Source organism: Canis lupus, chromosome 32, assembly GCF_003254725.2.
Source record: "Canis lupus dingo isolate Sandy chromosome 32, ASM325472v2, whole genome shotgun sequence".
In the NCBI taxonomy this organism is placed as follows: domain Eukaryota; kingdom Metazoa; phylum Chordata; class Mammalia; order Carnivora; family Canidae; genus Canis; species Canis lupus.
In genome coordinates, this window is record NC_064274.1 from 15,187,284 (window position 1) to 15,209,660 (window position 22,377).

At 34.5% G+C, this 22,377-nt stretch overlaps 1 long non-coding RNA gene across 1 annotated transcript; it reads left to right on the top strand.

Moving 5' to 3' along the window:
• Positions 1–6,486: 6,486 nt before the first annotated feature.
• Positions 6,487–22,095, top strand: LOC112647277 (uncharacterized). The gene is made up of 4 exons (XR_003128221.3): positions 6,487–6,593; positions 12,415–12,470; positions 21,088–21,248; positions 21,954–22,095. It is a non-coding gene; the product is annotated as an uncharacterized LOC112647277 (long non-coding RNA).
• Positions 22,096–22,377: the final 282 nt, after the last annotated feature.

The window sequence follows — 22,377 nt, forward strand, 5'->3', positions numbered from 1 at the left end:
GCAAAAAACCTCAAAATGGATTAAAGACCTAATTGTGAGACCTAACCCTATAAAAATAAAGCACAGACAGTAATTTCTCCCACATTGGCCATAACATTTTTTCTAGACATGTCTCCATCAGCAAGAGAAACAAAAGCAAATTAAAAAGCTTTTGCACAGCGAAGGAAACCATCATCAAAAGAAAAACAAACTGCTGAATGGGAAATGGTATTCAAAAAGGATATATCTTATAGGGGTTAATATCTAAAATATATAAAGAACTTAATCAATTCAACACCAAAAAACCCCAAATAATTCAATTTAAAAACTGGCAAAGGACATGAATAGACATTTTTCCAAAGAAAATAGCCAATAGTGCTTGCTTCGGCAGCACATATACCAAAGAAGATAGCCAACAGATACATGAAAAGATGTTCAACATCACTAATCATCAAAGAAATGTAAATCAAAACCACAATGAGATATCATCACACCTGCCAGAATGGCTAAAATCAAAAAGACAAGAAATAAGAAATGTTGGTGAGGATGTAAACAAAAAAGGAACCCTCTTGCATTCTTGGTAGGAATGCAAGCTAGTGCAGCCATTGTGGAAAACAGTATGGAGGTTCCTCAAAAAAATAAAAATAAAATTACCGTATAGTCTAGTAATTCTGCCACTGGGTATTTACCCAAAGATAATGAAAACACTAGTTCAAAAAGATATGTGGATCCCTATGTTTATTGCAGCATTATTTACGATAGCCAATATATTGAAGCAATTCAAATGTTTGTCCATAGATGAATGGATAAAGATGTGATATATATAAAATGTGGTATACATATATGTATGTATGTGTACACACCCATACATACATATACACATACTGGAATACCACTCAGCTATAAAAAAGAATAAAAATCTTGTTATTTGTGATAACATAGATGGACCTAGAGGATTTAATGCTAAGTGATATAAGTCAGTCAGAGGGAGACAAATATCATGATTTTATTCTATGTGGAATTTAAGAAACAATCAATAAAAAATATAGAAACTATTAAATATAGAGAAGAGGGTTACCAGAAGTGGGTGGGAAATGGGTGAAATAGATGAAAGGGGTTAAGAGTACACTTATCTTGATGAGCACTGAGTAATGTATAGGACTGTTGAATCACTATATTGTACACCTGAAACTAACACTGTATGTTATACTTGAATAAAAAATATAAGAGCCCTTTTTGCAGTTTGAATCCCCTATTTCTAGAAACAAAAAGTCATAGAAGTTTCAGTGGGACAAAGATTTTCAGTCGTACAAAGCAAGACCATTTAGATGGCTGCATCCTTGTACATCTCAAGAGGTTTTTGGACTGTGATCTTGGGAATATATGTCCTAGAATTGTCCATTGCACCATCAGTGGAGCTACTGTGGCCACTCTAAAGTATTATACAGTAATTTAAAGTCTTTTAAAATCCAAACCGTGGTACTATTATTTATTGCAGAGACTGCAGGGAATTTTTTTTGTAAGTATGCAAAATTATCTTCACAAACTTAAAGAAAACATTTATGAAAGAATACAGACAGCAGGAATAGAAGTAGGCCCTTGCTAGGGTCTGGGATTAAGAGTTATGAGTTCAGAAACTAAGATTACTCTCCCTTTTTCTGTAATATTCTGGTTTCCCATATCTCTTTCTGCAGATTGCTTTTTTTCTGGTTCTCTCTAGAACCAGTCCTCTATGCATTCCAGGAAAAAGTGCCAATATTTACTGGGAATTCTTTAATATAATTTCAAATTTCTGAAAGGAGGAATTGAGTTAATCAAGCCTGGGTAAAGTTTCTATTTCAAATGTGGCCAAAAAGCAAGATGAAATAAGTCTCTATTTTCTCAACTGGAATTCTAGTAGCTAACACAGAAAACTCAGTGAGAAATATGCATGAGGGTGGAAAGAAAATTCAGGAAACTAGAGGTAGATATACAAATGATAGATGATAGGTAGATGATAGATAGATAGATAGATAGATAGATAGATAGATAGATATAGGTGAATATCTACATATATATAAATTTAAACTCATTTACTTCCCCACATATAAATTTAAACTCATTTACTTCCCCAATATCTACATATATATAAATTTAAACTCATTTACTCCCCCCCCCCTCATTTAAACCAACAACTTCTTATGACATGTATTCACATGAATGTTCTAAGGACAGTTCAAATATATTTTTATGTATTTATCATATAACTCTCATATCAAATATGTGATTTAAGTACAATTATTATCCTCATCTTATGGATAATCAAGGTTTAGAGTGTTTAATTAATTTTCCTGAAATTACGTAGCTAACAAGTAGCTACTTTTCCTGTTACTCTGATTTGCTTTGTCACAATTTCTCTTTTTTTTTAATCTCTTGAAACCTAGTCCAGTGTCGCAGATAAAGCAAGTAAGCAAATAGGTTAACTGAATTGAATGAAATCATAAAGAAAATGAACAATGAGGTAACTTCAGTCTGTAAATACAGTATGGTACAAAGTATATAGGGAGGTATTAGAACCGGTCTTATGTTTAGGTTGGCCTTTAGTGTCAATGTTAAAACAGCTATCCTGGAGTTTAAAGATTATCCTGCTTTACAAATGAGCAACTCTATCAATTAAGCTGCAGTATATAGCCAATTCATTTTCTTTCCAAAGCACTCTAAATAACAAAACTATAGCACATTCGTTTAAAAGAGGACATTTTTGTTTTGCCCTAACATGTGTTGTTTGACTACTATGCTTGTGTTAATTTATTAGGAATAGCTTCAATTCATTGTTGAAAAGATAATTTGTATTAGTTGATTAATCAAATCATAGAAACTAAGGAATTACATATTTTGAAAGGATATTTTCAAAACTAATGAGATATTTCAAGGCAATATCCAATCACATGATTTAAGGAACAAATTTTCTCTTTGTTTGTTTAAATGCTGCTAGAATTTACTAAGGATTTACTATAATATTTGCTAAGATTATCTGAGCAGGTGTGGCATATTATATTTCATTAATGTTAGTGACCACCTGTAGCTTTTAACTTGAATGTCATTCAGATGTATTTTTTCAACCTTTATTTCATCCAGATTCTTCGGAGCCCATCAGAGGAATGTTATCACTAACGAGAAAGGGAGTTACTTCAAACACTTAGTAACCAACCCAGGCAGTGTCATGATGCTTGACTGTACCCAGGGAAGTGCAAATCAAACTGGATTCCTAAATGTTCAATCTGATCTACTCGTGAAGACAATAGTGGGGGTGGGGAAGCAGACCTAAGTGGTACATCTGATTGATGGCCTGTTTTTAACTTCTATAATGGTGAGCAAAGGTCAATCTGACCCGCCAAATAAATATCCTGAGAGATATTAATCACACAATGTTAGGGCGGGAAGGGACCTGAGGAATCACCTGGTAAATGCCCGTACTTAATAATTTAGTAAACCCAGTCTCAGAGAGATTGCATTTTACTCAAATCTCATTATGAGTTATTGGAAAAGCCAAGCTGAAACTTCATACTTCTTGCCTCTAAACCACTGTACTTTCCAGTTAGCAATTTTTGATTCCAGCGGTTAACACATGGAGGGATGATCTGAGGAAGGGATGGAGCAGTAGGAAAAAAAATGCTATTTTAAGGATGTTGATGTCCTGTGATGTTTTAATGAGAGCTTATTTTTTTACTTAGTGTTTTACCGATGATAAGTCTACCTAAATATGCACATATGAGAGCCTAAGAAATGATCACAGGAAGCTATAAGCTAATTCCATTTTCTAAAGGGCCATTTGCAATTCCATTCAATTAATTCCCTCATCTTAATGTGTTTATACCTTTGCTGAGGATAGGCCTACATTATCTTTTTTGCATTAATATAAAAACTTCCTTTATTCAGTGGTATGCTCAAATTGATAGTCAATTGTTAAGTTTTCAGGAATTTCATGAGCTAGTTATTAAATCCAGGCATTATTAAAAATTAAATTGTATAAACTTACAATGAAATAAATTACGTTAAAATCATAGAGAATAAATACCCAAAACTCATAATTTCCTGTTTATTTTACTGGTATCTATTATTCACTATTTACTATTATCTCTTATTATTTTGAGGTTATATGTCAATTATAACCATATGCTAGAAATGCTATATAATATAATTTGCTACATAAATACCATCCCAACTTTTTATTCAGTCATGTATGTTTGGTAGCTTAAATCAGCCACAGTGAGAGTATTTATACCATGGAAATCAGCAAACACTACCCAGCAGGTCTTGATGTGTCAGTTACATATACCAGCACACAACAGTCCACAATCCACCTATACTGCACCTTGCATCTTGAAGAGTCGAGACCTCAAGTCAGTTACCACTTCCAAACAAAAGTCTTAATTCAATTATCTAGCTTGCTGGGACATACTTGTGTATTTATTCATAGGATGTGATAGTTTGATAAAATGGCAAGACATTGGACTATGGAGGCAGAGAGATAAAGATCCCAATCTTACCTCTGCTAACTTGTGACTTTAGTGTGCAGCCTATGGGGAAAGTGTCTTGTCTCCATTTGGGTAAAAGAAACCAACAACAAATAATGCCCTCATTGGAATTTCCCATTGCTTTTGTGACCCATGTTGTATGACCTAGTAAACTTTGAATCAATTAAAAAGAAATAACTAAATAAAAAGACCTTGGGTCCAGCCGAGCTGCCAAGTGACTTTTTCCTAGCTCCCTTTCCCCAGGCCCACGGGATTGTGCATGCATTCATGTGGAGCTTCTATTTCATATTGTAAATGTAAATAAAGGAAGACCATCCCCCCCAAAAATGTTCTTCTTCATCTGCCAGAGTTTAGTTTCCTTATGAATAATATAGGGGTATAATAATATTTGTATCATAGTGTTGTTTTAAAGGTTAAATAAGATAACGTAAAATGCTTAAAACATTGGTTGCATCAGTACATAATTAATAAACATTAGTACATATTTTTTATTCCATAGCAACGAGGAAATTTCCTATATACATACAAACAACGGAAGTAATGACATAAAATCCATCCTAAATCAGACCCATATTCATGAATTTGGATTTGAAGCCAAGCTGGCACAGTAGGATTGAATTTGACTAAAAATTTACCACAGATATCACAGCCAGGTGATCTAAATACCAACACTACAGTGTGGAGCCCTGTGATAAAGTGGATCAGACCTACCAAATCAGTAAGTCCATCATGCACATAAAAACATAGCCTTACTTCTGTGCCTGGGTAGTATAGCCAGTTAAGCATCCGACTCTTGGTTTTGGCTTAGGTCGTGATTTCAGGGTCATTTGATGGAGGCCCGTGTTGGGTTCTGCACTGAGCATGAAGCCTGCTTGAGACTCTCCCTGTCTTTCCCTCTGCCCCTCCCGCTTGTGCTATCTCTCTTGCTTGCTCTCTCAAATAAATTAAATAAATAAATAAATAAAAACATAGCCTTACAGTAGCTTCACCAAAGCGTGTACACACTGCCAGCCTACTTCCCAAACAGCATTCCACCCACAAGTATATTAGAGTGTTTGTCCTGTCAATCCTCACGATATTTTATCCCCATAGAGTCATTCCATTTACAGAAGTATGCATGGTGAAACAACAAATTTATGAAAATGTCATTGAAGTTTTTTTTCCCCAAATAAGTACCCTGGAGGTGTTTGCAATTACTCTTAAACCAGTTATTATTCGAGAACAATACTATGCGTGTTAGAGAAGGAAAGGGGGAAAAAAAAGGCCAGTTGATAAGGATTCAGACATTGAGTTTTTCTTCAGAGAAAGTAAATTGCCACGGAAACACACTACAGGGAATATTATATTTGAAGGGATTTCTATACTTGCAGTCAGAGAGGATCTGACTTCACTAACTGATGTGGTCATTGGTGTACACTGACAATGAAAACACTATCTACACTCATGGGTATACCTAGCTCTAGAAGTGAGACGTGATGTGAATGCATCAGGGCCTTCAAGGAAATGGGCAGAGATCCTTTAGAATTCAGCCTGGCTCTGGAAAAAGATAAAAAAGAGGATTGAGAGGGAGAGTGGAGAGAGAGAGAGAAGGGGAGGGCAGGGAGGGAGGAAAGTAGAAGCAAAGGGCTACAAAATAGTTAAATGAATAGCTTTTTTATAGATCAAACATATTTAAAACTGCTGCTCATTTGAAGCCACAATCCCTATATAAAAACTAATGATTGGAAGTTTCTCTAAAAATTTTATCCCTTCCCTTTTTTCTCCTTGAGGCCTTCCAACTCAGAGAAAGTTTTTGTGTCTGAATTTAAGGTTATTGACCTATAGCTCCCACCCGCCAGAGCATTCCGGCAGAAGAACCTAATCTGAATCATTCAAGCAGCCAGGCAAATACGCCCATGTTTGTTCTCCCACTCCATTTCAATTCAGACCATGTAGGCAATCAATACAGAGTGTAAAATAATGAGAGCATGCTTGGATACACTTGTCTCCACAGGCCTGTGTTACCACCTCCTGAACAGCCTCATATGGTAGTGATGCTTCCACGATGACAAAATCACCACCACTTACTATGCCCACATGGAAAGTCACAGTTAGCTGGTACGTATAGTCCATTGTTCTGTAGAGACCTGCTAATCCTCCCTCATAGAAGAATGATCCCTGATGTGTAAGAAGGGTGTGATTTTTATTTTATCTATCCTAATCAATAGTTCATAAAATGAAGATATACTGATTCAGTAATTCTTCCAAATTTATATTTATTTTTAAAATAGGTATTCATCTTCATTAAACCAAAGAATTTTAACTCAAGCATTAGATTCAAAGACAGACTTAGTACACTGCTTTTTGAGACATTTGACAGTGTTGTGGCAGAGAACAGGGCAAATTCTAGTGTCTGTTTAAACTGCAGTGTGGGCAATCATCTTTTAATCCTTTGTTTTTATCTAAGATCTGAGCTGTTTGAATTATAGTGTAAACTTGAAATGATAAGACAGAAATAAAACCACTTGAAATACTTTATAGGGTGAAAGGATCCTATAAAGACCCATAAACTCCAAAAGCACTGATTGGATTTGCCTTTTGTAAACAAAATCTGGAGTTTGAGTACAGAGAATAAGACAGAGCTCCTTTCTGTCAGTATAAAGCTCTAGGAGATCTCTGTGTGTGCAATATTCTACATACTGGTAAAATTGTGGGGGGGGAGGGCACAATATGCAGTGCATGACAGTAGGGAAAGATTAGATCATGTCAGTAGTGTTCAGTTCTAATCTTTATTCTGTATTCATCAGTCTTAACATATTGGACAAAACAATGATTACCTCTTAGATTCTTCTCAGTAAAATAAAAATAAATTATATTTTCCCATTTTAGTGAACTAAGTTATAGATCCAATGCTCACAAAAATTTAATTACTATGTAAATGGAAACTCTCAATATTTGTATTGATTGAGATCCAGACCATGTACTTAACTTTGATAAAAGACTCCATGTAAAGCCACATGAATTCACCCTCTGCAGTTCTCCTTCAGTCCTGGGTCAGGCTGAAAAGGGAGAGGTCACTCCTTAAAATTCTTATTCTAGTTAAAAATGGACAAGAACTTCACATGTATCATATTTTTCCATTCAGCTTAGAACTTGATGAGTAAAGCAGAAGCTCGTGTAGGAGTAATGTTTAACTCTATTCCACTGACCTTTTTTTTTTAATATTTTATTTATTTATTCATGAGAGACACAGAGAGAGAGAGAGAGAGGCAGAGACACAGGCAGAGGTAGAAGCAGGCTCCACGCAGGGAGCCCGATGTGGTACTCGATCCGGGTCTCCAGGATCATGCCCTGGGCCGAAGGCTGTGCTAAACGGCTGAGCCACCTGGGTTGCCCAGACTGGTACATTTTTTTTTACCAATGACGAACTTACATTGACACATCATACCCATCCAAGGTCCATAATTACATTAAGGTTCAATCTTGGTGCTGTACATTCCATGATTTTAGACAACTAAGAAATTACATGTATCCATCATTATAGCGTCATATGGAGTATACTCACTGCCCTAAAAGTCCTCTGTATTCTTCCTGTTCATCCTCCTTTGTCCTTAAGTCCTAACAGTCACTGACTTTTTTACTGTCTACATAGTTTTGCATTTTCCAGAATGTCGTATAGTTGGAATTATATGGTATTTAGCCTTTTTATATTGACTTATTTCAGGGCACCTGTGTGGCTGGCTCAGTCAAGTTTCTGCCTTTGGCTCAGGTCATGATCCCAGGGTTCTGGAATCAATCTCCTCATAAGGCTCCCTGCTCAGCGGGGAGCCTGCTTCTCCCTCTCCTCCAGCTCATGTTCTCACTATCTCTGTTTCTCTCCCAAATGAATAAATAATTTTTTTTAAAAAAAGATTGACTTCTTTCACTTAATAATGTGTATTTAAGACCCCTCTCTATCTCTTCATGGCTTGATAGACCATTTCTTTTTAGCACTGAATAATACTCTGCTCTCTGGATGTACCATATTTATTTATCAATTCATCTCCTGAAGGACACCTGGGTTGCTTCCAAGTGTTAGGAATTATGAACAAAGATACTATAAACATCCATGTGTAATGTAAGTCTTTGTAAGTTTTCAACTTCTTTGAGTAAATACCAGGGATTATAATTGTTGTATCATATGGTTAGAGTATGTGTAGTCTTGTAAGAAACTGCCACTCTGTCTTACAAAGTGGATAGACCATTTTGCATTTCCACCAGCTTTATATGAGAGCTCCTCTTGCTCCACCTCTTTGTCAGCACTTGATATTATCAGTGTTCCAGAATTTGGCCATTCAAATATGTATGTAGTGGTATTTCATTCTCGTTTTAATATGCGTTTCTCTAATGATCCATAATAAGGAACAACTTTTCATAGGCTTATTTGCCATCTATACATCACTTTGGTGAGATGTCTGTTAAGATAATTGGTGCATTTTGGGCAGCCCAGGTGGTTCAGCAGTTTAGCACCACCTTCAGCCCAGGGCGTTATCCTGGAGACCCGGGATTGAGTCCTACGTCAGGCTCCTGCATGGAGTCTGCTTCTCCCTCTGCCTGTGTCTCTTCCTTTCTCTCTCTGTGTGTCTCTCATGAATAAATAAAATGTTAAAGAAAAAAAAAGATAATTGGTCCATTTTATGATGTTTCTGTTCTTATTGTTGAGTTTAGTTTTTTATATACTTTGGATAGCCGTTCTTCATTGAAGTATGTCTTATAAATATTTCATCCCTCTCTGTGGGATTCTCTCTCTCTCTCTCTCTTTTTTTTTTTTTTTGTAACCATTCTTTTTAAAAACTTATTATTATTGGAGTTCAATTTGCCAACATTTAGCATAACACCCATTGCTCATCCCACCAAGTGCCCCCCTCAGTGCCCATCACCCAGTCACCCCAACCCCCCACCCACCTCCCTTTCCACTACCCCTTGTTCGTTTCTCAGAGTTAGGTGTCTCTCAGGTTTTGTCACCCTCACTGATATTTTCACTCCTTTCACTTTATTCCCTTTCACTAATTTTTTTTTAATATTTTATTTATTTATTCATGAGAGAGAGAGAGAGAGGCAGAGACACAGGCAGAGGGAGAAGCAGGCTCCATGCAGGGAGCCCGATGTGGGACTCGATTCCAGGTCTCCAGAATCATGCCCTGGACTGAAGGCGGCGCTAAACCGCCGAGCCACCCGGGCTGCCCCCCCTTTCACTAATTTTTATATTCCCCAAATGTTGAGACCATATAATCTTTGTCCTTCTCCAATTGACTTATTTTACTCAGCATAATACCCTCCAGTTCCATCCATGTCAAAGCAAATGGTGGGTATTTGTCGTTTCCAATGGCTGAGTAATATTCCATTGTATACATAGACCACATCTTCTTATCCATTCATCTTTCGATGGACACCAAGGCTCCTTCCACAGTTTGGCTATTGTGGACATTGCTGCCATAAACATTGGGGTGCAGGTGTTCCGGCATTTCACTGCATCAGTATCTTTGGGGTAAATCCCCAGCAGTGCAATTGCTGGGTCATAGGGCAGGTCTATTTTTAACTCTTTGAGGAATCTCCACAGAGTTTTCTGTGGGATTATCTTTCACAGAGCATAAGTTTTCGATTTTAATCAAATCCAGCTAATCAAATACATAGTTTGTGGATTGTGCCTTTGGTGTTGTATCTAACAAGGGATCTTCAAACCCAAGGTCATCTCGATTTTCTAATATTTTGTCTTCTAGGAGTATTATGGTTTTGCATTTTACAATTAGGTCTGTAACCTATTTTGAGCTAATTTTTATGAAGGATATGAAATCTGTGCCTACATTCATTGTTTGCATATGGCTATCCTATTCTGGCACTATTTGTGAAAAGATTATCATTTCTCGATTGTGTTGACTTTGCAGTTTTGTCAAAAATCATGTGACTATATTTACAGCAGTCTATTTCTGAGCACTCTGTTCTGTTCCACTGATTTATTTTCTGTTCTTTCACCAATACCAAACACTTTCCTGTTTACTGTTCCTTTATAGTAAGTCTTGAAGTCAGGTAGTGTCAGTCCTCCAACTTTATTCTTCTCCTTCAAGATGCTTAGGAATTCTCTGTTAGATCAATTAGTAGTAAGAAAATTTTCTAAAACTATAAATAAAATAAAATAGTTTGTATTTTGCTTTCACTTAGTCCTCTGATGTTTTCCCTTCTTTATGTACAGCCAAGTTGATGGCCTATTCTTTTTCCCATCTCTCTAAAGAATTTCTAACATTTCTTGCAAGTCACAACTACTGGCAACAAATTCCCTCAATTTTTGTTTGCCTGAGAATATATTTCTCCTTCACTTTTAAAAGATAATTTCACAGAGTACAGAATTCTAGCTTAGTGGGTTTTTTTTTTTAATTTTCTCTCAACACCTTAATATTTCACTGTCTTGTTTGAATGGTTGTTTTTTGTTTTTGTTTTTAAGATTTTTTATTTATTTCTTTATTTGAGAGAGAGAGAGCACCAGTGGGAGGGTAGATATAAGAAGGGCAAAGGGAGAGGGAGAAGCAGACTCCCTACTGAGCAGGGAACCCAATGCAGGACTCAATCTCAGGACTCTGGGATCATGACCTGAGCCGAAGGCAGACGCTCAACCGACTGAGCCACCCAGGCACCCCTGGATGGCTTCTTAGGAGAAGTCATCTGTATTTATTATCTTTCTCTATATGCAAGGTGTTTTTAGTCTCTAGCTTCTTTAGGAAATTTTTATCTTTTTTATAGTTTAAAAATAATATGTCTAGGTTTTAGCATTTATCTTGCTTGGTGTTCTCTGAGCTTCCTACATCTGTGGTTTGGTATCAGACATTAACTCGCAGAAACTCTGTCATTACTATATTAATAGTCTCTTCCTTTATCTCTTGTTTCTCCTTCTAGTTTTCCCATTATACATGTGATTCCTTTGTGGTTGTCCTGTGGTCCTTGTATATTCTGTTGTGGGTTGTTGGTGGTTTGTTGGTTTGTTTGTCTGTTTTCAGTCTTTCTTTGCTTTTCAGTTTTGGAGGTTTCTGTTGATCTATCCTAAAGCTTAGAATCATGCCTCAGCTGTGTTCTATCTACTGGTCAGATCATCAAAAGTATCCTTTACTTGTTTGTATTTTTTTTATAACATTTCCTTTTGTTTTTTCTTAGGATTTCCACCTCTCTACTTATAACACCCATCTGTTCTCACATGCTGTCTACTTTAAACATTAAAGTTCTTAGAATATTTATTGTAGTTGTTTTAAATTATTAATCTCATCCCCACTATGTCTGGTTTTGATGCTTGCTCTATCTCTTCAAATTGTGGGTTCTGTCTTTTGGTATACCTTGTAACTTTCTGACAGCCAGGCATGATATACTGGGTAAAAGGAACCTCTGTAAATAAGTCTTTAGTAATGTGGTGATAAGTGTGTGGAGGGGAGCTAAGTGCTTTATAGTGTTATAATGAGGATTCAATTTCTTAGTAAGCCTATGCCTCTAAACTCACAAGTACTTCTCAGGATTTTTCCCCCTCACATGATGTGAAACAGATGGTTGAAAATAGGCTGTTGCTTTGTATTTCTCTTTTCTCTTTTGGAAGGCTAGAGCTATGTTGGTTACTTCCCTTCCCCCAGGTCAGTTAGGCTCTGATAAAGTCCTAGCAAGTTAGACTTTAATTAACAGATTCCTCTGGGGATAGATCTTGTTAAGAAAAACAGAATACCTGGGTATTTCAAATCGTTGCTTTTTCCTTCCCCCTGCAAGGAATGAAGGCTTTTTACCTGGTACTTGCTGTTGAGAACCTGCTCTACCTCCTGGAGATAGAAAAAAAAAAAAAAAGTGAATGCTTCCCCATGACTGGTTTCTTTTGTAGTTTTTAACTCTCAAATTTGTCTATTCTGAGGATCTAGTGCTTTGTCAATTACAGATCTGGTTTTCCTACTCTTGCCTACCTGACTCTGGTTCCCATGGAGGTTTCAGCTGGTGAGTTTCTGCTCTGGTAAGCTGTAGTTTTCTGTATTTGCCTGCCAATTTCTCCAAATTTAGGTCCAAGAGTTTGCACTGTGACCTCACTTTTCTTATGAATCTAAGAATAATTGTTGATTTTTTCAATTTGTTTGGCTTTTTACATGTTTTCAAGTCAGAATGACAACCCTAATCTCCTTACATGCAGAACCAGAAACCAGAAGTTCCAATATCTGTTTTTTTTAATTAATTCAAATACCTAGAAATCCATAAAGGCAACTAAGAGTTGGGGAACAAGAAATTTGAGGGAAGTTAAATGAGGAGATTTAAGCCCAAGAATTAGAATTACTTTTCTCTCTGAAGCATTTGCCAATTTGCAAGAAGCAGCCTACAAGTTGAGGAGCATAGCAGTTTCCATCAGTCTCAAAGAGCTGAGGGTATAACCATTGGAGTTTAAGTCACACTATGATAAAAATCCCATTTATGTAGATTATATTTTCAGTTGATACTCTTGACTAATCATATAGTATTAAGGGAAAAAAAGACAGGCAAACTTAGCCAGAAACCCTGTATCTGATCAATTCATTCTCAGCTTGTGCTGAAATTCTTTCCCTAGCCTAAAGTAAATTCCTATTGAAAGATAACATCAGCAGAGCCTCAAATTATCTCAATAAGTTTTTTTTTAAATATATAACAGTTGGCATTCAATCAAAGTGCATCAAAATCAACAGAAATCAAAAGAAAGTAAGTGATCAATTAAACTTACGAACAATAATAATCCATGAAATATAAAAGAAATGTACAATATGGAAAAACTCACAATGACAAAATTAATCTTTCAAAAATTAACAGAAAATTCCTATAGCAAGGAAGAGGAAAAGGAAGAGAGGTGGAGGGAGGGAAGAAGGAGGAAGTGGAGGAGGAATGAAAGAAGATAGTGAAGGAGAAAAAGACACAGAAACTGAGTGGAGGAGGGAAGAAAAAAGACAGAGAAAAAACTAAAAATTAGGAGTAAAAAGAATGAAAGGTGGCCCCACAGGTATTAAATATATATTATATAATTTAAATAACTTTATATAAAAAATTTGAAAATTAGAATAAAAATAGAAAATTTTCAGAAAAATCACTAACTTTGAATACTGTTAAATTTATTAAGGAAACTGAATCTTTATTTCTCAAAAGAGAGGAAGAAAAATCTTCCCAGAAATCTTCCAGGTCTGAATGGCTTCTGTGAGAAATCCTTGCAAATGGCTAAGAAAGTGATAGCACCAATCATGCACCAATTCTTTCTAGAAAAAATATTAATGATTTCCAATTCTTTCTATGAGATCAAAATAAGCTACAGTAAAATTCTTAAAAGATTTTTAAAAAAATTCTTAAAAGATTCCATCTAAAAGAATAACAATATAACATAATCATCATCATCATCATCTTAACAAAATTCATGTAAAACTTTTAAATACTGAGACTAAATAAACACGTGTGGTGGGAATATTGGAAATAAGTTGTCCTTTCCACATTAGCTATAATCAATGTAACTACAATAAAAAGCCAAACAAGTCTTGGTAATTGACAAAATATTCTAAATTATATTAAAATGCCAAAAGGCCAAGAATTATCAAGACAATCTTGAAGAAAACAAAGTCAAAGATCTCTTATTATCAGAAATTATGCTTTATTACAATATCTAATATGTAAAACACTGTGGGTTTTGACACAAAGTCAAATAAATTAATGGGTCAGAATAAAGTATCCAGAACATGCATATGAGCACTTGATTTATGATGAAGGATGCATTACAAAGTCATGGGAAAAGGATGTTCTTTGATCCAACAATGGTGCTGGGTAAATGGGATAGCCATATGTGAAACATTATGTCAGCCCCTTACCACACCATATACAAATGTCAATGCCAACTGCATTAACTCCATTGTAGATTTAAAACTGAAAAATAAAACCAGAAGCTTTTTTGTAGATAACATAAAAAGATTCCTTCTTTTTCTTAGTAAGATAAGCAAATAATTCTTAAATAGGACGCAAAATATATGAACTATAAAGAAAATATTGATACATTAAACTATAATATATTGAAATACAATGTATTTAACATATAGAGTAAAATTACAAACCACAAACTAGAAGATATTTGCAGTACATACATCTGACAAAAAATTCTATTCAAAATAAATAAAGATCTCTGAGAAAGAAAACCTAATTTTAAAAAGTACAGAAAACAGGAAGAGAAAGCATAAAGAGAAAATAGGTTAAAAAAAAAAACTTTTAAAAATTGCTCCAAATTCAGTTCTCAGGGAAATGCAAGGTAAAATGTCAACATTATACAATCAAAAAAAAAAAAAAAAAAAAAAACCACTAAACAGCTAAATGAAAGTAAAATGTAGTAACAATTACTGTACCATTTACTTTTCTACCAAAAATGTGTGCTGGTTTCATATTTTCCACATTCTTGTTAACATTTGTTGTTTTCAACTTTTTAAATTTTAGCTATTCAGATGAGTGGATAATGAAAACATATTATGGATTAATTCTCACGTCCTTGATGACTAATAAACTGAAATAAATTGAACACTTTTTCATGTGAAATAATCATCTATTTTTCCAGACATACTTGTTTATACTATATTGTACAAATAATTTACAGGACCTTTCTGCCAGTGAAAACAATTCACCAAAATGAAAAATAGGAAGAAAAAAATCCAGTATTTATTTTCCTTTTACCTCATGTATACACAAAAGTAAATATACAGTGAATTAATTATTTTATGTGTGGGAAAATAAGATAACAAGAAGTTAAATATTATAATTCTGTTTTTATGTAAGTAATAAATTAAGTGTCCATCAATAGATAAATAAAGACAATGTGATACATATTACTTGCCCATAAAAAAGGGATAAGGTCTTGACATTTGTGACAACATGGATGGACCTAGAGGGTATTATTTTAAGCAAAATAAGTCAGACAGAAAAAGACAAATACCATACCACTTCACTTAAATATAGAATCGAAAAAACAAAACAAATAAACAAACAAACAAAAAGCAAAATCAGACCTACAAATATAGATAACAAACTGATGGTTGCCACAGGGGAGGGGAGTAGAGGGATGGCAAAATGGGTGAAGGGAAGTGAGAGATTCAGGCTGCCAGTTATGGAAGAAGTCATGGGAATAAATGGTACAATATAGGGAATATGGGCAGAGTTATTGTAATAGAATTGTATGGCGATGGATGGTAGTTACACTTGTGATGAGTATGGCATAACATATAGAGTTGTTGAATCCCTATGTTGTGTACCTGAAACTAATGTTGCATTGTGTGATAACTAAATTCAAAAAAGAAAAGAAAAGAAAAAAAAAAAAAACAGTCTTTCTGTGATGGAGTTAAGTTAGACAAGTAAAATGTTATAACTTTCTTTTTATTCATAGAATTTATTTATGTTTAAGCTTATTTAAAGTTTATTGTTGTGTAAACTGCATATCAACTTTATTTTTGAGAGTCTAAACTTAGTTCTTTATAGCTTGATAAGAGGTCTATGAGATGCCACAATATATTAACTATTAAGTCACCCAATGGTGTTAATATACCCACTACTGATCTACTAACTCATTCAAAAATATTATTTACACTATTTGAAAGCTGCTAATTTACACAGAGAGGAGAAAAAATATAAGACTCGGTAGAAAATAAAACAGAACAAACATGTGACCTGCAGTCTATATAATTTAAATAAACAACCTAAAATAACGCAAATAACATCCCCCGAAGACAAAATATTTTGTTCCTTCTTTTTGATTATTGTTATTCATGAATGATTTTAAAACATGTGTCTACCTGGAAATATCCTACAAATATTATGTTAATACAATAGAAATAAAACACAATTTTTACTTCTTGGGTTTAAAAGAGTTTTATTGAGTCTACCTTCCATTTTCATTAGTAAACTATAGAAAATAACATGTGTAATTATCGCAGCAGAATAACTAAACAACAAACATCCCTATAATCTCATTTACTATTAAGGTATTCCCTGGAATAAAATTAATGTTTCTTATATGGTTAAAATCAATAAGACAAATCATAAGACATATTGTTAATAGTAACTTTGATTCAGACACTCCCAAATTGCAGATTATGTGTGTATGTATGTATATAACATACATACATTCATTCATCTACTTATCATTCATTCATTCATCTACTTATCAAATATGTATTTAACAATAGCCGTAATAAATGCTGAGAACCATATATACAAATCTTCATGGAACTTTTATGATTTAGGTAATCATAAAATCCAAAATGAATATGCTGAATTTGATATCTCTGACCATACTAACATACTCAGCATCTACACTTAATAGGTTAATTGTGTACTTTAGACCTCTTTTATTTCTGAACTAAATCTAAGAGCTATCTCTATTTTTTTTGAAGACCAATGAAGAGCATGACAATCTACTCTTTTCATAAAACTACAGAGAAGACACACTGAAAATTTGATTCAATTTCTTAAATTTCAGATTATTTTCTCACCACCTGCCTTAGGTGATCTAATATAGCCTGTGGGATTAATTCTCAACTGTTAGCTTCTTAAAAGAAAACCTTGTTTTCATGGACTTTATATTCTACTGATTCATCAAAAATGCAAGTGAATTGAGATGTTTACCAAATGTACTGTTGAAAGAATTTTTTTAAATGACTTCTAAGCTCCTCCCTAACTGAAATTTTGACACAGAAAATTTTAACCAGAAATATGTCCACTTACTAATAGTAATAAGTGCAAATATTTAACACATTTTTATTTGTTTGACTTTTATTCCTTCATAAAAATTAAACGGAAGAGTTTCTTTAAAGTATAACTAATTTCACCTCATATATATTGATAATATATTTCCAGACTTGAGTCACCCATTTTTCATCTAATAAGTGTGATCCTGCTAAAAGTCTGCTGGAAGTTAGGATTACTGAAAGATTGCACATTCGACTCTCTTCTTTGAGAATTGTATTTCAAGGCATTTTTGATTGAATTATGCATATAACTCAATTCTCCTTTTCCTAATTTGTAATTTCAAAAATTAAAAAGAATTAACCAGCAGGGTGCCTGCCTGGTTCATTTAGAAGAGTGTGGAACTCTTGATCTTGGAGCCATGAGTTTAAATCCCATATTGGGTATAGAGATTACTTAAAAATGAGAGAAAAGCAAAGAAAAGAATGGAAAGAGGTGAAGAAAAAGGAAAAGAAAAGAATTAACTAGCAAGACAGGTAAGGCAATTTCCTTCAGCAAAGGAGAAGTAAATATAATTATGTATAAATAAATATACATCTCTTTCAGTATCACCCAAGTGTCTGTTAAAAATGAAGATTCCCAGTCTTCCGGCCTGATAAATTAGATCTTATAAAATCTGTTAGTGGCAAAGCTAGGAATAAAATTTTTATGTCCCACCTTCTGGTACTATGTTTTATTCTTTCATTCTTCTTTCATTCCAAATGAAGTATCCATATTTTTTGGTGCAAAGTGTTTTAAAGATGTCAGTTTCATTGTTATCAATACAAAGGCACTGTAAAGTGCAGATAGGATCAAAGTATTTCTGAATCTACATATGTTCATTGAAACTTTTCATTCTCTTGAATTTACCATAATTCCTTCATAGAGCAGGATGTGTGTACGAGGGTATTTGAATTACCCAAATCCAGACCTTCTAAGGTTTCTCTGTAATTTAACTTGATGAAATATTTTTAAATACCTAATTTCATGTGATTTCTTACTAATCTTCCCTTTCCAAGTTCATGGAAAGGTAAAAATGAAAGCATTTATTTATTTGTATTATAGTACACTTAAGATATCAAAATTTTCTAATGAAATATTTCAGTAGCATTGGGATAAAATTGGTGTCCAACACAAATCAACAAAGTACTGAGAAGAAAAGAAAGAATATTTCTGACAAACAAGACCCCAGTTAACATCAGTGTTAATGATTTTATTTTAAAAATGTAGATGGATGATCATTGGCAGTCTAATTAAAGCTCAGATGAGGTCTTTAAGGAGCAAAAACTCAAGTTTTTGAGAGATAAAGACTTCACAGAGAATCACTGAGAATCCTGTCCTTAATAACTAAATTAACCATAAGTTCGAATACTACACACTAATTTCTGTAATGGTCTACAAAAAAAAAAATTAGAAAAAAACTGAAGTGTATTTTTAAAATGATTAATTCAGCACACGTATTTTTTCCTTACTTGGAAATTGATTTAATGAACAATTAAAATAATGTTTCCTGGGAATCCCTGGGTGGCTCAGTGGTTTAGTGTCTGCCTTAGGCCCAGGGCATGATCCTGGAGTCCTGGGATCTAGTCCCAGGTCAGGCTCCCTGCATGGAGCCTGCTTCTCCCTCTGCCTGTGTCTCTGCCTCTCTCTCTCTCTCTCTCTCTCTCTCTCTGTCTTTCATGAATAAATAAAATCTTAAAAAAATAAAATAAAATAAATAAAATAAAATAATAAAATAAAATAAAATAAAATAATATTTCCTGTTCTGATTAGGTAATGTTCTTAATAAATTATCCTGCTTCTCATCATTTGTTCATATTCTTCCCTATGTGTTTTATCATGATGTACAAACATTTAGAAGAAATTAAGTTCTAAACTCCTACATATCTTTTTGAAATATATCCCAGTTATATTTAAAGTTCTTTTGTATATTCTTTTGTCTTAAAAGGATGGAGAATATGGATGGTAAACTAGATGTATTATGAATACTTCAGGGTTAAAACTGTGTGGAATATTACATACCCATAAAAAGGATGAGATTATGCCATCTGAGACAACATGGATGGACATAGAGGGTATTATGCTAAGTGAAACAAGTCAGACTGAGAAAGACAAATACCACATGATTCTACTCATAAATGGAATCTAAAAATATGAATAAAAAAACAAAAGGCAAAATCAGAACTATAAATACAGAAAACAAACTGATGGTTTGTCATTCAACAAAATGGGTGGAGAGAGTAGTAGATACAGGCTTCTAATCATGGGAATAAAAAGGAGAGCATAAGGAGCATGGTCAATGATTTTGTAATAGTGATATAATGGTAGCTACACTTGGGGTAGCTATATCTGTGGTAAACACAGCAAATGTATAACTTGTCAAATCATTATGTTGTACACTTGAAACTAATGTAACATTGTATCAACTATACTCAAATTTTAAAAAATAAATAAATGATAATAAAAACAAAGTAAAAAAATGAAGTAAACAAAACAAAGTATATGTGAACTCACAATGAATATTATTCAGGGAAGCTGCACATAAAATGAATACAAAAAAATAAAATAGCTCAATAAAAATTTATTGAGCAACTGCCAATATCTAAGATAAGTCCTTCAATACAGAAAGTATTTAATAAATTATTCTTTAACTGGTTTAAACATAGAATTTCACATAGCAGCTTTATGCAAGTCACTATGTGAATACTTAAATCCAATAATATTCCCCAAAACATAATTTTAGACATAATAATATGAGTAAGGAAACTGGAGTTAGAGTTGCCAAGGATCCCTAGAGCTAAACAAGGCTGCAAACCCAAGTCTATAGACTCCAAAGACCACAAGGGATCTACTATTCTACACTTCCTCTCTTTAAGGGAGGATAATACATAAGGTATTTCAAAAGAAAATATTTAGGACTCCATCACAAAAATTTAAGCCCTAAAAATCTAGAAAAAGTATCACCCAGAATAACTAGACATTTTTGGCTGGTTTTTAAACCTAGCTTCAACACCCCTGATGCCCCTGCTAGATACCACACTGTTTTCTGTTCTGGCTTCCTCATTATCATTTCTTGATCAGCCCTATTGTTTAAGCTCAGTATCTCCCCTTGTTTTATGTGGGTCTTTCATATTCCAATTCTCTACAACCTAACTTCAGCCAAATTTTATCTTTTAATCACTCTATGCCTGCTCTTTACCCTCCTTAAAAAAGAAGGATAATACTGATAATGCATCATCAACCTATGGCTGTAGGTTCACATAGCTGATGTACTAATATAGTAGTACTTAGCTACATAAGTAATTTTGTAAGCATATTTCTGGTTTTCACACATTTGCCCAAGGATTCTAAGCATTTAAATCTGAATTAGATTTTATTAAGTACTTTCTGCATTCAAGAGAGTACCAGGGATAGACAATGTAAATGATATGATCCATCTGAGATTGTATTCAATATAGATGGAAATATACAAATATATATATATATATATATACAGTTGATGCTTGATTAATGTGGAGGTTAGATGTTGCATATAACTTTGGTCTCTACAACAACTTAACTACTAATAACCTACTGTTGACCCAATGTCTCACCAATAACATAAAAATTTGATTAACACATATTTTGTATGTTCTATGTATTACTTACTGTATTCCTACCATGAAGTAAGATAGAGGAAAGAAAATGCTATTAATAAAATCATAAGGAAGAGAAAATACATCTACATAACTGAACTGTATTAAAGATGTATAAGTGAACCCACATAGTTCAAACTCATGCTGTTCAAGAGTCAACTGTATATACAAAATGTGAGCATAATGAAATTTCATTTAAAATTATATAATGTGCTGGACAGGGGGAAGATGGCAGAAGAGTAGAGGACATGTGTTTCATCTGGTCCCTTGAATTCAACTAGTCATCTATCAAATCATTCTGAACACCTGTGAATTCAACCTGAGATCTAAGAAAAGAATTGCTGGAATTGTACAAGTAGAAAAACAACTACTTTTTTGTAAGGTAGGTGGTGTGGAGACATGAATCTGAAGGGTTATATGGGAAGATAAACCACGGGTGGGGGAGCCTCCATAAACCTGCTACTGAAAAGTGATATAACAGTGGAGCACAGAATCAGAACTTTTAGAAGTCTGCTCCTGTGAGGGACATCACTGCCTGAAATGTGCTCAGGTGGCAAAACAGGGCAGTATCTTCTAGGTGGGACAGTGTGTTCCCAGGATCCCCAGAGTCACAGAAAGAATGGGAGTGTGTAAGTTCAGCAGAGTTCCCAAGTATTGGAGTGGGGGAAGCTGTCTAGAGTTAGTAAGCCCCAGAGTGGCCTCTCATTTAGGTGTTGCCATAAACCATGAACTGCAGCAGGATTGGCAACTGCTCTCCAAGCAGGGGCCCAGCAAGCAACTATCCCTGGGAGATGCTGCTCCTTCCCAGGGAGGAGCAGTGTGGGTACACACACAAACAGGTAACTGCTCCCTGAGCAAGGGCCCAGTGAGCCCCAGGGCCATGGGGAGACCTCTCTCCCTCTTCTTGGAGAATCAGCAGAGGTGCACACTGCAGGAATCTGCAGAGTTTAGCACACACAAAGGTGCTTAACTGCTTTTCCCTGAGAGTGCACTGAAGAATGGGAGCTGAGATCTTGGTTGGTCTATGGGGCTGGAGATTGGGGCACCACCATTTTACTTTTTTTTTTTTTTTCATTCTTAAAAGCAGCATGGAAAACCTCCAGGGAACAAAAGCTATGTAAAGCAACATGAAGCAGCTTATACCTTGCCCCCTATCACAGGATGGTGCAACTCCCCCCACACAAATACACCTGAGAATCAGTGCACCAGGCTCTTTCCCTAGAAGACCAGCAGGAACATTTTTTTTAAGTCTTTTTTAAATTTTCATTTTTACATTTAAATTTTATAAATAAATTTTATAACTATTCTTCATTTTTGGCTTCCTTTCACTGTATTCAATGTTATTTTGTGTGTGTGTGTGTGTGTGTGTGTGTACACACACAATTTTGGAATTAGTGGTCCTCTAACAAACAGACCAAAATACACCCAGGACCAACTGGACCACACTATTTTATCCACCTATGTAATTCTATTCTCTCTTTTCCCTATCTTTTTTCTTTGCTTTTTTGGTT